Raw genomic sequence first — 14,614 nt, forward strand, 5'->3', positions numbered from 1 at the left:
GGTGTATGCACCGTACCCCATGTACGATGGGTGTACGCACTGTACCCCATGTACGATGGGTGTACGCACCGTACCCCATGTACAATGGGTGCACTCCTCAGGTGATGCTATGGCGGCAACAACGGCGGCGGTACGCTTCTCCGATGATGCAACGGCGTCTGCTGCGATGGCGACACTCTTCTCCAGTGATGTGACGACAACGGCTTCAGCGGCGACACGCTTCTTCATCTTAAGTCACGCTTCCAGCTCCTAGCTCCTTTCTCCTTTCTTTGGCAGTCAGGTCACCACTGCAGGCCAATCCCCAAAACAGCACTCAGCTTAGGGATAGTCTCCTCCTCAGTTTCTCTGGTTCCTCTCCTCAGCAAAGGTTCGTCCTGTTTCCCAAAAAGTGATCTAAAGTTCTGAGGTCTGGGTCCTCACATTTACACAAGCAAATCCTTTGTCCTCTGAAGGCAGAGGGTCCTGTACCCAGTTCAAACCAGTTCTGTGCAGTCCTGGAGCATTTTTTTTACAAGAATTCTTCTTTTCTTTGACAGTGTGGGCCAGGGACATCAGACGCACCACTGGAGGTGGAGCCAGCATTATGGAAGGCAGGCCCAGCCCTATTCAGGTCCCAGGTGCAACACCTCCCACCCATCTACATGTAGAAAGCTCTACTCAGCCCTGTGCTGACTCACCCTGGGTCCTGGACTCCCCCAGCCCCTGTCATTCAAACTCCAGACAAGGAATACACAACCTAGCAGAGGCAGGTTTGGACAGTTAGGCAAGAAAATACCTACTTTCTAAAAATGATATTTTCAAACACAGATGTTAAAACCACCTCCACTAAAAGATGTATTTTATCATTCCAAGTTCAGGCATACTAAATTCGAATTTCTACCTGGTTCCCTGAGTCAGTTAGGATTATAAGATGTTATAATCAAACTGCCCATTTGATTTGACAGGTAGCCTTTCAATAGTGAAAAATAAAAATGGCTGTAATTCACTATCAGGACATGCCACCCACATCAGGGCGTGTCCTACCTTTTACCTACAATGCACCCTGCCCTTGGGCTTACCATAGGGGTGACTAATATGCAAAAAAGGGAAGGTTAAGGGACTGGCAAGTGGGTGCACTTGCCCAGTCATGATGGCGATACCAGACTGTACATAGGCTCTGAAATGGCAGACTTGAGACACACTTTACAGGCTGCTTCTGTGGGTGGCACAACCATTGCTGCAAGCCCACCAGCAGAATTTCATTTACAAGCCCTGGGCACACTCAGTGCACTGTACTAGGGTCTGACAAGTAAACCAAATCAGCCAATCATGGAGTCACTAATCCATACATCAATTTACAATAGGGAGAACTTGCAATGTGGCACTGAATAGCAGTGGCTTAGTGCCCAAAGCATCCACAACCAGCAATAACACGTGCAGCAACAGCAAAAACAGGAAGGGAAACCCAGGGCAACAGGGTCAGGTCTAACATAGGCCAACCTCGGCCTCAGACAACTCGTCACCGCGCCCACTCACGCCGCCGGCCACACGCTGGACGCCGTCTTCTCCACAAGCACCCATGTCACCTTCAACCACACCACCAAACCACACTGGACCGACCACCGCTGCATTCACTTCACCTTCAAAAAACCAACCACGCACCATCACACCCAACAGCTGTTTCGCCACTGATGGAGCAAAGTCACCGAAGATCAGCTGATAAACACCCTCTCCCAGAATCTACCCACCGACCCCACCAACCGAGATGCCGCAGCCCGCAACCTCAGACAGTGGATCAACAACTGTGCCAACACCCTCGCCCCACTGAAGAAACCCTCCAACAACCACACCAGCAAGAGAGCCACCAGGTTCACCAACGAGCTCCTGGCCTCCAAGCGCGCACGCAGGAAACTGGAGAAGAAATGGCTCTATGAACGCACACCGGACACCCACGCAGCCCTCAAGGACGCCACCCGAAGACACCACCACCTCCTCAGATCAGCCAAGAGATCCTCCTTCAAAGACCGCCTGGATAACAACGCACACGACAGCAAAGAGCTCTTCCGCATTGTAAAAGAACTCTCCAACCCCAGCGCCAACACCAATGAAATCCCACCCTCACAGGAACTGTGGAACTCACTGGCCATCTTCTTCCACCGCAAGTTCACCGACATCCACGAAAGCTTCAACACCACGACCGACCCGACCACGCCAGACTCCACCCCTCTCCCGAACACCAACAGCGCCAACTGCCTGACCACCTGGTCCAACGTCAGTGACGTTGAGTCACACAAGGTCATGAACTCCATCCACTCAGGATCACCGACAGACCCGTGCCCACACCACATATTCAACAAGGCAGACGCAGCCATCGCACCCTAACTACGGAAGATCATCAACATCTCCTTCGAGACAGCGACATTCCCGGAAAGCTGGAAGCACGCCGAAATCAACGCCCTCCTCAAAAAGCCCAAGGCGTACCCCGAAGGACCTCAAGAGCTTCAGGCCCATCTCCCTTCTCCCGTTCCCGACGAAGGTCCTCGAGAAAATCGTCAACATGCAACTGACCCGCCACCTCGAAGACAACAACATCCTGGACCCGTCCCAATCCGGTTTCAGCCGAAACCACAGCACCGAGACAGCCCTCATCGCCGCCACAGACGACATCAGACAACAATTAGACCACGGCAAAACATCTGCCCTCATCCTCCTGGACCTCTCGGCCGCCTTCGACACGGTCTGCCATCGCACTCTAAAAACACGCCTCCAAGAAACCGGTATCCAAGATAAGGCCCTCGACTGGACCACATTCTTCCTCTCCGACAGATCCCAGAGCGTCCGCCTCCCACCTTTCCGATCCGAAGCCACCGACATCATCTGCGGCGTCTCCTAGGGCTCCTCCCTCAGCCCGACGCTGTTCAACATCTACATGGCCCCCCTCGCACAAGTGGCCTGCCACCACAACCTCAACATCATCTCCTACGCCGATGACACTCAGCTCATCCTCTCCCTCACCAAGGACCCACCCACCGCCAAAACCAACATCCACAACGGAATGAAGGTCATCGCCGACTGGATGAGGAGCAGCAGTCTGAAACTGAACTCGGACAAGATGGAGGTCCTCATCCTCGGAGCCAACCCCTCAGCCTGGGACGACTCCTGCTGGCCAACCACTCTGGGGACAGCACCAACACCCACCGACCATGCACGCAATCTCGGATTCATCCTCAACTCCTCCCTCTCCATGTCCAAACAGGTCAACGCCGTCTCCTCCTCCTGCTACAACACCCTCTGCATGCTCCACAGGATCTACAAGTGGATCCTGACCGAAACAAGAAGGACAGTGACACAGGCCCTCGTCAGCAGCAGGCTGGACTGCGGCAACGCACTCTATGCCGGAATCCCAGCCAAACACCTACGACGACTACAGCGCATCCAAAATGCCTCCGCCCGACTGATCATCAACGTCCCCCGCTGCAGCCACATCACCTCCCACCTGAGAAACCTACACTGGCTCCCCGTCGACAAGAGGATCACCTTCAAACTCCTCACCCACGCACACAAAGCACTCCACAACGCCGGACCAGCCTACCTGAACAGCAGACTCGGCTTCCACACCCCGACCCGCCAGCTCTGCTCCGCCAGCCTCACTATCGCAGCCGTCCCCCGCATCCAACGAACAACCTCAGGCGGCAGATCCTTCTCTTACCTCGCCGCCAAGGCCTGGAACACCCTTCCTACCCACCTACGGCTGACCGAAGACCTACTCGCCTTCAGAAGACTCCTCAAGACCTGGCTCTTCGAGCAGTAGCGAAGCTTCCCCCCCCCTTCCCGTGTGCGCCTTGAGACCCCCACGGTTAAATAGCGCGCTCTACAAATAGATTGATCGATTGATTGGTACTGACTGGGTGATTGGAGGAGTGCACGGGGAGTGACAGTGTGATTGCTGGACTGCATGGGTACTACCTGGGTCAATGGAGGAGTGAATCAGTAGTGTGTAGGTGGTTTGAGGAGTCCATGGATAGTGCACATTTAATTGTAGCACTGCGTGTGTTAGTACCTCGGTCATTGCATGAGTACATGGATAGTGACTGGATACTTAGAGTGCCTCAAGGAGAGTGCATGGCGAATTTATAATTGCTTGGGTTTTAGCAGAGTGATTGGATAAGGACATGGGACTGGCTGGGTAATTGGAAGAGTGCTTAGGTAGTAACAGGGAGATTACTAAACTGGATAGGTAGCACTCAAAGGATTGTAGAAGGGCATGAGTTAGGGCCTGGGTAATTGCATGAGTACATGGGTACTGACTGGATGATTAGAGTAATGCAACAAGAGCGCATGGTGAGTTTATAAGTGCTTGGATTTTGGCAGGATAATTAGATAAGGACATTGCACTGTCTGGGTGATTGGAGGAGTGCCTGGGGAGTGAGAGTGTGATTGCTGGACTGCATGGGTACTACCTGGTTAATTGGAGGAGAGAATCAGTAGTGTGTAGGTGGTTAGAGATCTGCATGGGAAGTGCTCAGGGGATTGTAGCAGTGCATGTGTTAGTGCCTGGGTCATTGCATAAGTACAAGATGCTGGATGGGTGATTGGAAGAGTGCATGGGTAGTGACAGGAGTTTGCTGGAGTGCATGGGTACTACCTGGGTAGTTGGAGGAGTGAAACAGTAGTATGTAGCTCGTTAGAGGTCTACATTTATAGTGCACAGAGGATTGTAGCAATGCATATGTTAGTGCCTGCTTCATTGCAGGAGTACGTGAGTAGTGATTGGATGATTACAGTGCTGGAAAGAGAGTGCATAGTGAATTAATAGGTGCTTGGGTATTGGCAACGTGATCGGATATGTACATGGGGCTGGATGGGTGATTGGAGGAGTGCATGGGTGTGACAGGGCAATGGCTGCACTGTAAGGGTTGTGCTTAGGGGATTGTAGCAGTGCAAGAGTTTGTGCTACTGCTTTACCAATTTACAACTAGTTTTAATGTTACACCTAGCCAAATAGAAAGCGGGAACCTTTCACATGTCTCTGCTATAAGTCTCACCATATTCCTGAAAACATGCATGGATATCACTGTATCACAACACTAAGTACACCTCATAAATTCACAGAACAAACTTCAAATATGAACCAAACACCAACATTTGTGTAGCATATTTCAACTGTACCTCTCTAGAGACTTATAAAAATTAGTCTAATCACTAATTCCCTAAACTCAACATATACACTGCCAACTTCAAAGCAACACCTAAAATTATGCGGTATACTACAAATGTACATATCCACACACTGAAACAAACTACCATAATCAGCAATCCATATTCCAAAATATACTTAATACTATACAAAATATATATTAAACAACATTTTAATACATTACAACAAACTGTAGTAAACATTTCTACATTTAAACATATATGTCAATTTCAAAGTTCATGATTTATATTTTACATTTAAAATCAAAGCCAACACATAATACACCTCACAAATTTGTAACTCACCTTTTAATTTGAATAGATTATGAAGTATCAGAAACTCTGAAAAGATTTTCTTATGCACACACTCAATATATTGCACTGCTCTTAGCAAAGGTAAACCAGTAATGGCAATGTTTCCCTCTCTTAGTCCACACATATACATCTAAATACCAAATCACATTGCTTCCCAGATTGTTTCAAATTCTAATAAACATTTCTATTGGTTACACATATGAACCCTTGCCAACTGACTTCTAAATGAACTCAAACTGCTTTCGGAATTTTTTGAAGTCGCAACTCCACCGTGCACCATAAGCGATGTCACCGCGAATCCATACGGGAGTTCAAAAATATATTACAAATAATTTTACTACTTAATTTTAATAACACACCACTTTTAAAGATATCACTGACTTGGGAAATATCACTGCAATAAGACATTACTTTAATAATTATAACAAATTCAAATTTTAAGGCCACAGTTAACTTTCAACCCTACCCCCAATCTGTTTAATGCCTGTTTCTATAGTAACAGTTAATGGAACTGAACTCACAGGTCACAAGTTCAGCAAATTTTCAAGTTCACCACGCACTGTTGGAAAAAACAAAAAGCAGGTGTGGTTGACTTTCCAAAATATGAGCTTATCCTATGCAATAAGAAACATGCTTTTTAATGACAATAACATGCACCCTATTTTTGAATGTACAATGTTCTTAAACAGCCAATCATTTCTCTTTTTTTTTAAACTGCATCTTGTCCACTATTTTAGATATTGTCATTCTGCCAACTGACTACATCAGATACAGAAATCTTTTCCTTACAGCCAGACTTCTCTTCAAGATGCTTATAGTGTTGATTGTGAGACACAGCCATGTTTTCTGGTGCAAAAGGTATGCTGAAAAATGAGCTATTGACAAAGACCTAGCTTTGCAAAATGTGGACATTAAAGGGATTGGACAAAGAGGATTAAAGTGGCACCAATGGATGCCTTTGCTTAAAACCTTTTTACATCTAGAACCCCCTGACCTCATGATTATCCACTGTGTGGCAATGACCTGGGCACATTAACTGGGGTAGGTCTGGAAATGCTAAAGAAGGACAACTTTGCAGAATTGATGTTGCTTTTCCCCAAAACTGTCCAAACAATTCTGTCCACAAGTCGAGAAAGCTAGAAACAAATGTCAATAAAGCTGTTTCTTTGTATCTCAGAGACCATAGTATGGGCTCCATATACAACAACAATCTGCGTTTTGATATTGTTGGAACACGAGGCAGTATCTGTGAGGCCTGCACAAATAACATGACTACATTTGTCCTTCACTGGGAACAAAAAACCCAATTGTAGCGCCTGACTCTCTGAGGGTAGGGTTGCAGAGCAGTCTGAGGCTTACTCAAGGGAGGTGGTGTGGGCTGGTAATCGCCATTTACAGGTGCACAGAAATAACTCTCAATAATTGATTGTCCAGTCTGTACTTTGCTTTACAAAAGTAAGAGTACATTTATTAAACACACACACTACTCAATACTATGCACCAATTTACAAATATACATAAGCTGTTGGAATTACTTTGTGACATTGCTTAGCATCTCCACCCCTCCCGCAAGGGGGGGTGGGGTCTAGTACCACCACTCCCATGTATGCACATCATCTTGCCCCAATGCAGTTAGTTAAATATAACCTGGACCGAGGGCCCTGCACACTGGCACCATCCCAGTGGCGACCCACCACATTATCTCAACAAGCATTTAAAATAGGTAACCCTACCTTGGTGACACATAGCCCTGACTGAGCATTTCCTACTGACTATGAAGTATACACCTCTACATCTTAAGGGCTAGGAGTCTGGGTTCTTCACCAAAGCACAGCAGCAAGAATACATGTTTAAGCATCACTTTAGATTGACAGTACTCAACACATCACATTTGTGGATCATTAGAATGCATTGCAATGCAGCCCCTAAAGGCATCACAGATATAATCACCGGATTACGCATATACAGCCTGACACTCTAGGAGGAATGTCCGACAACATAACCCCACTTTGCTTTGACATCACCTTACACAGGTACTTCACATTACACATGTGACTTTCAGTCCTGCTAAAAGAAATAACGTTAGTAAATGCATTTCTGGTGTAATTACAACTCTTCACCTCCATGGGATGCCCTTCTCCAGACATCCCCAACTCAGCCCTTCACTCCTTGATGCACTTCTCCATAAATCCCAGCTGTAGAACAAAAGTTCCAGCCCAGGATGTGTTGAAATGCTGGCTGAGCCCTTGAGGGGTTATTCCTTTCAAATCCCCATGACACTTAGGGGGACAACCATTTTCGTGCTGGGGAGACTGCGTTGCTCCTGCAGCTCCCCTTGCGCCTCTCCAGCAAATGGGGGTGGCCACCAAAACACCCACAATCGTAGGTGTTCTCATGCCTTGCAAGGCATTATGGGGTGCTCCGTGTTCCTTGCTGAGAATATTCTATTAGTGGCTCCTCCTCTGAGCAAGGGAGAGCCGCAATTAGGCTTCCGGCGGCTTTGCCACATCTTCAGCTGTTGGGGGCCCGCAAGTGAGGAAATATGCAGCCCATTGGGGGGCCCTGTCCCACCCAGACCCCCAGGTAAGGGTTGGTGACTCGGGGAGCCCACCCCCTGGCCTCTTTTTGCTGCAGGGAGGCCCGGCCCCACCTGGGCCCTCCCTCATCACCAGGCTGAAGGGCAGCCTGGGGAGCCCACCACCGGCTGCTCCTGCCGGCTCCCCCCTTGGCCCGCACCTCTGTGTGCAGCCGCAGGAGCCGGCGCATCCATTGTAGTCTGCAGTCTCCGGCGGGCAGACGAGGAGATCTCAGCTTTGCTTCGGGGCCCGGGGATGGGGCACATTTTCACGGGCGTGATGGAGCTCCCCTGACTTGATCTTCGCTGGGGCGCAATGGCGCTCCCCCGCTTCCTCCTTGTCAGGATGTGTCAGCAGCACAAGAAAGAAACACGCCACTAACCTCTAGGATCAGCCAGGGAGGACGATGGCTGGTAGAGGAGCCCCCCTATTCCCCAAGGGCGTACCCCCCACAGAGTGCTTAACACTGCTATGGATGGGAGCTCCCTGTGGGAAAGGGAAGGGGATAAAATAATAAAAATTGTTGCAGGGATGGCTCCTGTTCTCTCTACGTTTGGTCTAGGGTTCCGGATGTCTTCACTCCTCGTAAAACTACAGTATATATAGGAAGGAGAGAAAAGTATGAGAAGCAATATGGGAAGAGTCATACAGACACACACAACAAGTTATGGAACTGGTCATACACTCACAAGGAGCCCTGCAGCAGTACACATATCATGCATATAGAACACCAATACTGCAGCTTCAGAGACCCTCTCGGAAAAGCCACAAATCCGCTATCTCTAAATAGGTAAGAATTAACCAATGAGCAGTCACAGCTCACTGGTCACTGTGGTAGACACCAACAAGGTAATGACCCCCAACCACTGTATGACTCACAGCATGTAAGCCTCACAGGAATAATGTCAACAGACATAGTTGGAGAGTCGTGGGCACCTCACTGCTCTTCTAATCACAGCGAGAGTGCTCTGTAAATGAAATAAAGGCACCCCACCACTGTTCCATCACAACGATAGCGCTCCGCAATTACACCCGGCCACACTTCTGATTAACTATGATAGTACAAGCTGGTGTTGGCGCTGGTGGAATCTCAGCACGCGTTAACAGAAAAAAACACATAGTCACGTTTATGAGGGAAGCTCTCTGGCGCTCCTCCCTGCCTGGGTCTATGGTACCTGAAGACTCCCCATATCGGGAGTCTAGAACAAGGCGTGCAGACAGTCCGAGCACCCCCATGCTCAACGAGCTCTTCAATCCTCAGGAAACAGCAAAACAAAGGTGCATGCGAATAGAAAATCCAGTGGGGAATACCTTCCGCTTTACTCGAGGAACAACAAGCCAAATTGACAAGCACCTCCTTCCAGGAGAGGAGGTGCTTTATAGGGGGCAGATTCCTTTAGGACAGCAGATCCGTTTTCCCCTGCTGCGCCTCAAAGGCTTCTGGGAGTTGTGGTGCATTGGGCTCCTATTCCATTCAAACCAGTGTCCATGCATACAAGGGAGGGAAATGCGGTGAATGGGTGCTTTGCCTGCCTGGCCTCCCAGTCCCCCTAGTGTGATCGCTACACTCCTCCCTCGGAACATTTTCACGTGGAGTGTGGTAGCGCTCCCCGGCCTCATGTTCAGCGAGGGCCAGGGTGGGCTCCTTCCACCCCGCGTGGGAACCTTCACGGGTTGCGCAACGGTGCACCCCGACTTTACTTCTCTTGGGGGCAGCCCCTGGGATTTGACCCACCCCCGGGGCACATCATTGACCAGCGGCAGAGCCCCACGGGTTTTGTCATTGGTCCTTCCAGAGGTCAAAGGTCGCCTACCATCTGGGGGCATATCTCGGCGGAAGCCACTGACGAAGGAGGAAGCATTGAGGTGTGGGGGTTGATTGGACCCTCTTTACCCTTCGCCCAGCTTGGCTCATGGGGCATTGTCTCCTCATACAAAAAGCTTATATCATCAGTAGTACTGAGCTAGCTTTTTCACGTGTATCCATAAAATTTATCCATACACATTGATCATACATTTCACTCTCTATCTGTGGGAGCGCATTAGTGAGTGACAGGGGGATCTATATACCCGGTCCTGACGAAGGGGCATGTCGCCCCGAAACATGTTGACCCACACAGGAGAGCAAGACTAGTAACTCGTTCTTGCCCTCCGCCTCACCCCTTTTAACGATACCAGCCAGTGCCTATTAAATAATTTTTTCTATACACCAGGCCAGGTATCTTTTAACTTCACTGCTTATCACTCCTGACCCCACTGACACTCACTCCATTATCACTCACATAGTACTCACAATAAAAAGGTGCTCCGGCGTAGCCGCTTGTCGCAGCACTGCCCCGTCCCGCAGCGGGGGCGGGAAGACCCCGATGATGAAGCATGACACCAAGGGCCCTTTTGGTGTGTGAGGGGTATTTTAACACACTGAGTATATTCCAACAACATCGGAATATATACTGAATATATTTGTTTCAGGTGGTCTTTGTTGATTATTTAGGCATATCTCGGCCCCCAGGTGGCCGAGGTTATCTTGGCCTCTTCTTGCTGCTGGTGGTGCACCCCAGCCACTGGGAGCACTTTCCCTGCCCTCCTGGTCACACGTAGGGTTGATTCAGCAGGGAGCTGTCTGCACTGGCTCCCTGCACCAGCCATTCGCCGGTCTCTCCTCCTGGGCCTCTCTTCTCCCTGTGCAGAGGTCCCTGCTTCAGCGCACTGGTCTCTTCTCCTGGCACTGTTCAGGATCCTGGGATAGTCAGGGGGTTCCTTCTTCCTACTGCCCATTGCGCCAGGCTCCAGCACCTTCTGCCTCAGCAGACCACACCCCAGAGAGAGCTTCTCTTCCTGCACAAGTTCTTTTTAAGAAGTTGGGAGGAGGCTGGCAGGAAGTCTCTGTTTTCCCTATCACACAGCAACACCTCACTTCTCTGCCCCTGCACCCTCCTTCTTGCCCAGGCCTCTGGGTTTGTTCAAAATGGTATTATACAGGGTCTCCTGCCACATGGTCTCTGAGAGTCCCTCCCTCCAGACTGCCTTCCCTCCAGAGGGGCCTGGTGCCTGACACCATGTGTCAGCTACTGATGGATGAACCTATAGCTCCACCCATCTTCTCTTGATGATGTGGAGGCCTTAGCTCCTGGAAGAAAGGTTATCAATCCAGCCTGCTGAGGTCAGCCCCCAGCCAGGCCCTGGTTATGGCTGAATCAGAGAAATATGACATTTCTGGATGACCCAAAAGCAGTACGAATATGACTTTGGACTCTGCAGAATACTTCAACTCACACCCGTGACAGTGGACTTTAGTGCGTCTGGAATCTGTAATCTTTAGGAAAGTTAATCTAGCCCATGGGCTCCACATCCCCATAGGAGAATAATGAAGTGAAAACAGTAAAACACACTGACTTTCCCTGGCATGTTTCTTACCAGTGTATAAAGCCTATTCCAAGTCATCAACCAATTCTGCATAAGTCCTGCCACACCGTTCACTTTGTATCTGCTCCTGGGCTGCGCACACCAGGAATCTCCCCTGTGCCGCCTGTACACATGCGCACACGCATGTACAACTATGTTTGTATGTGACCAGCCCGGTCACAGCGGCCTAGTCAAGCTAGGGGGACACCAGTAAAATCCACAAGCAGTCTCTTTCATCATGAGTTCACTGCGAGTGTGTCCCAACTTATGAGGCTCTCCCACAGTAAAAGCTCAACAATTAGGTGCCCAAAAGCAAAAAATCCAGGCGGCCAATAGTGTCAGAACCACCTTCTAACAGATATGGATAGCATCTATGAGAGTGATGGTGTACATTTCACAGATAAGGGAAACAGAGTCCTTCTCAACAACCTAAGGCTCTGCATTGGCACTTACATGTAGCTACAAAAATCTCCCAATGAACAACAGGGCTCTTTTTAGAGCCACCCAACAACCCCACATATAACGTACTTTTTGAAAAAATATCTTGATTATTTGGAGTCACGCACCCACCGCAACTTCAGGAGCTGCGCACCCATCGCATTCACACTAGGGGGCCGCACTGAGGGCAGCGCACCCTTTGTGTTCACACTAGGGGGCCGTGCTGTGAGCCGCACACCCTTCGGGTTCTCACTAGGGGGCCGTGCTGAGAGACACGCACCCTTCGTGTTCACACTAGGGGGCCGCGCTGAAAGCTGCGCTAGGAAATTCAATAAAGCAAATGATGCCTAGGAAATAATAATAAAAAACTAAAGGATAGAGATCAACGAATTATCCCTTCCTATTCTGATTTAATCACATAAAAAAGCTGTGTCTTTTTACCATCTAAGACCAAAGGCAACCCAAAAACAGTTACAAGAACAAACTTTTTTTTGTTTATTTAGCCATTTTCTTCCAAAATGAATATAGATAAATGGTTCTTCTTTTTAGAACATATATATACATAACAAATATACTAAATACAAAGACAAATATATACACACACTATTTACATTTTTGACAAACTATCATATATTTTGGACCTTTATGTGTCATAGCCCTTATTTATCAAAAGAAGGATGCTTCAAAAATTATTTTACAAAAGGCACTCCTTCAAAAGAAGATCACTCAAAAACACAGGAGCCTAGGAGGTTGATTACTTAAATCTCTATTATTTATATACTCCTTCTAATTTAATTTTTATATTCTTGATTTTTTCAATGGTGTCTTCAGAACAAATGTTGATGCATTTCAGCCCTATTATTCTCCGGCCTCATCAGGACTAGGGCTTTCAAGGATCCGCCTACCGAATCAAAGGAATCATGTTTACATATGCACTAAGGACTATTGGTTCATACACTTCAGTACCAATACATAGGAACAAAAATCACATTTACAGTTGATTCATTTTAATACCAAATCCTCGGAGTGGTCAAGCATGTTGCAACTAAAAACACCCAAATGATTCATTTAAAACGACACCATTCTCCAAAATGAGGTGCCTCATCCAGAAGAGTGTTTTGTTAAAAATAGATAGAGCACTCAAACAACTGCCTTTCTTTAAGAGAAATAAAGTCTACAACAACTAACGCTAAATATAACCAAGAAAATTCAATACTGCAATGTATTTTATCTCATACTCTGCAGATGTCAAGAGTATCCGTGTTTCTTTACTTCAAGGAGCTAGAAACAGCTAACAGCAAAGAAGAAAAATAAACACTAAAAACCAAATTGTCCACGTGCTCTATCAAAAAACACCAGCTGTAGAGTATTTAAATAATGGATTCGCTTATCAAAATGACTTACCCAGCTTGCAGAACACTTAATTACTGTTGCCACCTCTAATCATAAATTACATAGAATCAGGGGGTCGAAATCGATTTCACCATCCTCCCTGCAGACAAGACAACATGAATTCCTCGTGTCTAAGCTTTCGTTCTGGGTTCATAATCTCCCAGTATACGCGCAAGAGCGAATCATACCTGGCTTCCGCATTGGAGAATCAGGTTTACATCAGTCGCCATCCCGCTCCACCGACGTGTACATTATCACGTGGTGCGGAAGCGAACAAATCTCGGACCTCAAGGCATGGAAATAAACTGAGGACTACTTGAAAACCACACTACAGTGAAAACACTGCAGTGAAAAGAGTACTAATATGAGCACTCCCAATCCTCAATGTCGCTCTATAATTCAGCAAAGGGGGTACAAATCTCCCCGATTTTAAATCACCGCCACATCACCCATTAATAAATAGTGGCGTGTAATATTAATATTGAACCTTTGCACCAACTGACCCACTTGCTCCTAGAAGTGGACTAATAAATGTATTCACATTCTATGCTATCGTCCTTCAAGCCATATTAATGTATCTCCCTACATATATAAAAAACATATTTGTAACCTATACAAGAGGCAAGGCAAAAGCCCACTCTTCCACCTTATCTACTTATATTGGTATTTACAGTCATTAAGAACTAACTTTAAAAATATATATAATAAACAGACACCTTATAGCCCAGTGTTATGCCGCCACTCCTTACAATCTTTACATATCAGTCAGATGATACACAATAGATGTCACCTTTATATAGTCTAACAATGTAATGGTATATATCTACTTTAATTCTAATGGAATCATTGTAGAAGTGCCTAAATTTCATCTCTATCATTGAGGCCAGTTGTCGCAGTGTGATACTTGTCAATTAGTCTGGCTTCTAGTCTATTCAGTTTAGTTTCCACTTCATCTCTGTTTACATTGCCCAATACACATAAGACTGACCATTGCATATCATTTTTTGAATGGTTTAAAGTTTGGAAATGGTGCACCAACGGGGCCCCTTGTACTTTGCACTTCACCCGTGATTTATGTTGCAAAATCCGATTTTTATGGTTTGTGTCGTCTGGCCTATATAGAACTTATTGCATGGACATTTAATACAAAAAACTGTATTTTTAGAGTTGCAGTTCGAAAATGTTCTTTGGTAATGTATCTGGCCATTGATATCTAGCTCTTTCGAGCCTTTCTTCAGCCTACATACTCTGCAATTTTGACATCGATAATGTTCTACTACTGGAGGTAACTTCAGTAACCCTCTTAGATCTTT

The 14,614-nt window shown here is 47.2% G+C and overlaps 1 long non-coding RNA gene across 2 annotated transcripts in view; it reads right to left on the bottom strand.

Moving 5' to 3' along the window:
* The window catches only part of LOC144821789 (uncharacterized), a 118,425-nt gene extending 104,895 nt beyond the window's left edge, over positions 1-13,530 (bottom strand). The window contains exon 1 of one of the 2 annotated variants that reach the window (XR_013608440.1): positions 13,490-13,530. This is a non-coding gene — a long non-coding RNA (uncharacterized LOC144821789). Of the gene's footprint in view, positions 1-13,313; positions 13,444-13,489 lie in introns of those variants that run through there. The other variant, XR_013608439.1, reaches the window with a different exon arrangement.
* Between the last annotated feature and the right edge of the window lie 1,084 nt (positions 13,531-14,614).

This window comes from Lissotriton helveticus, chromosome 2_2 (genome assembly GCF_964261635.1).
Source record: "Lissotriton helveticus chromosome 2_2, aLisHel1.1, whole genome shotgun sequence".
NCBI classification, from domain to species: domain Eukaryota; kingdom Metazoa; phylum Chordata; class Amphibia; order Caudata; family Salamandridae; genus Lissotriton; species Lissotriton helveticus.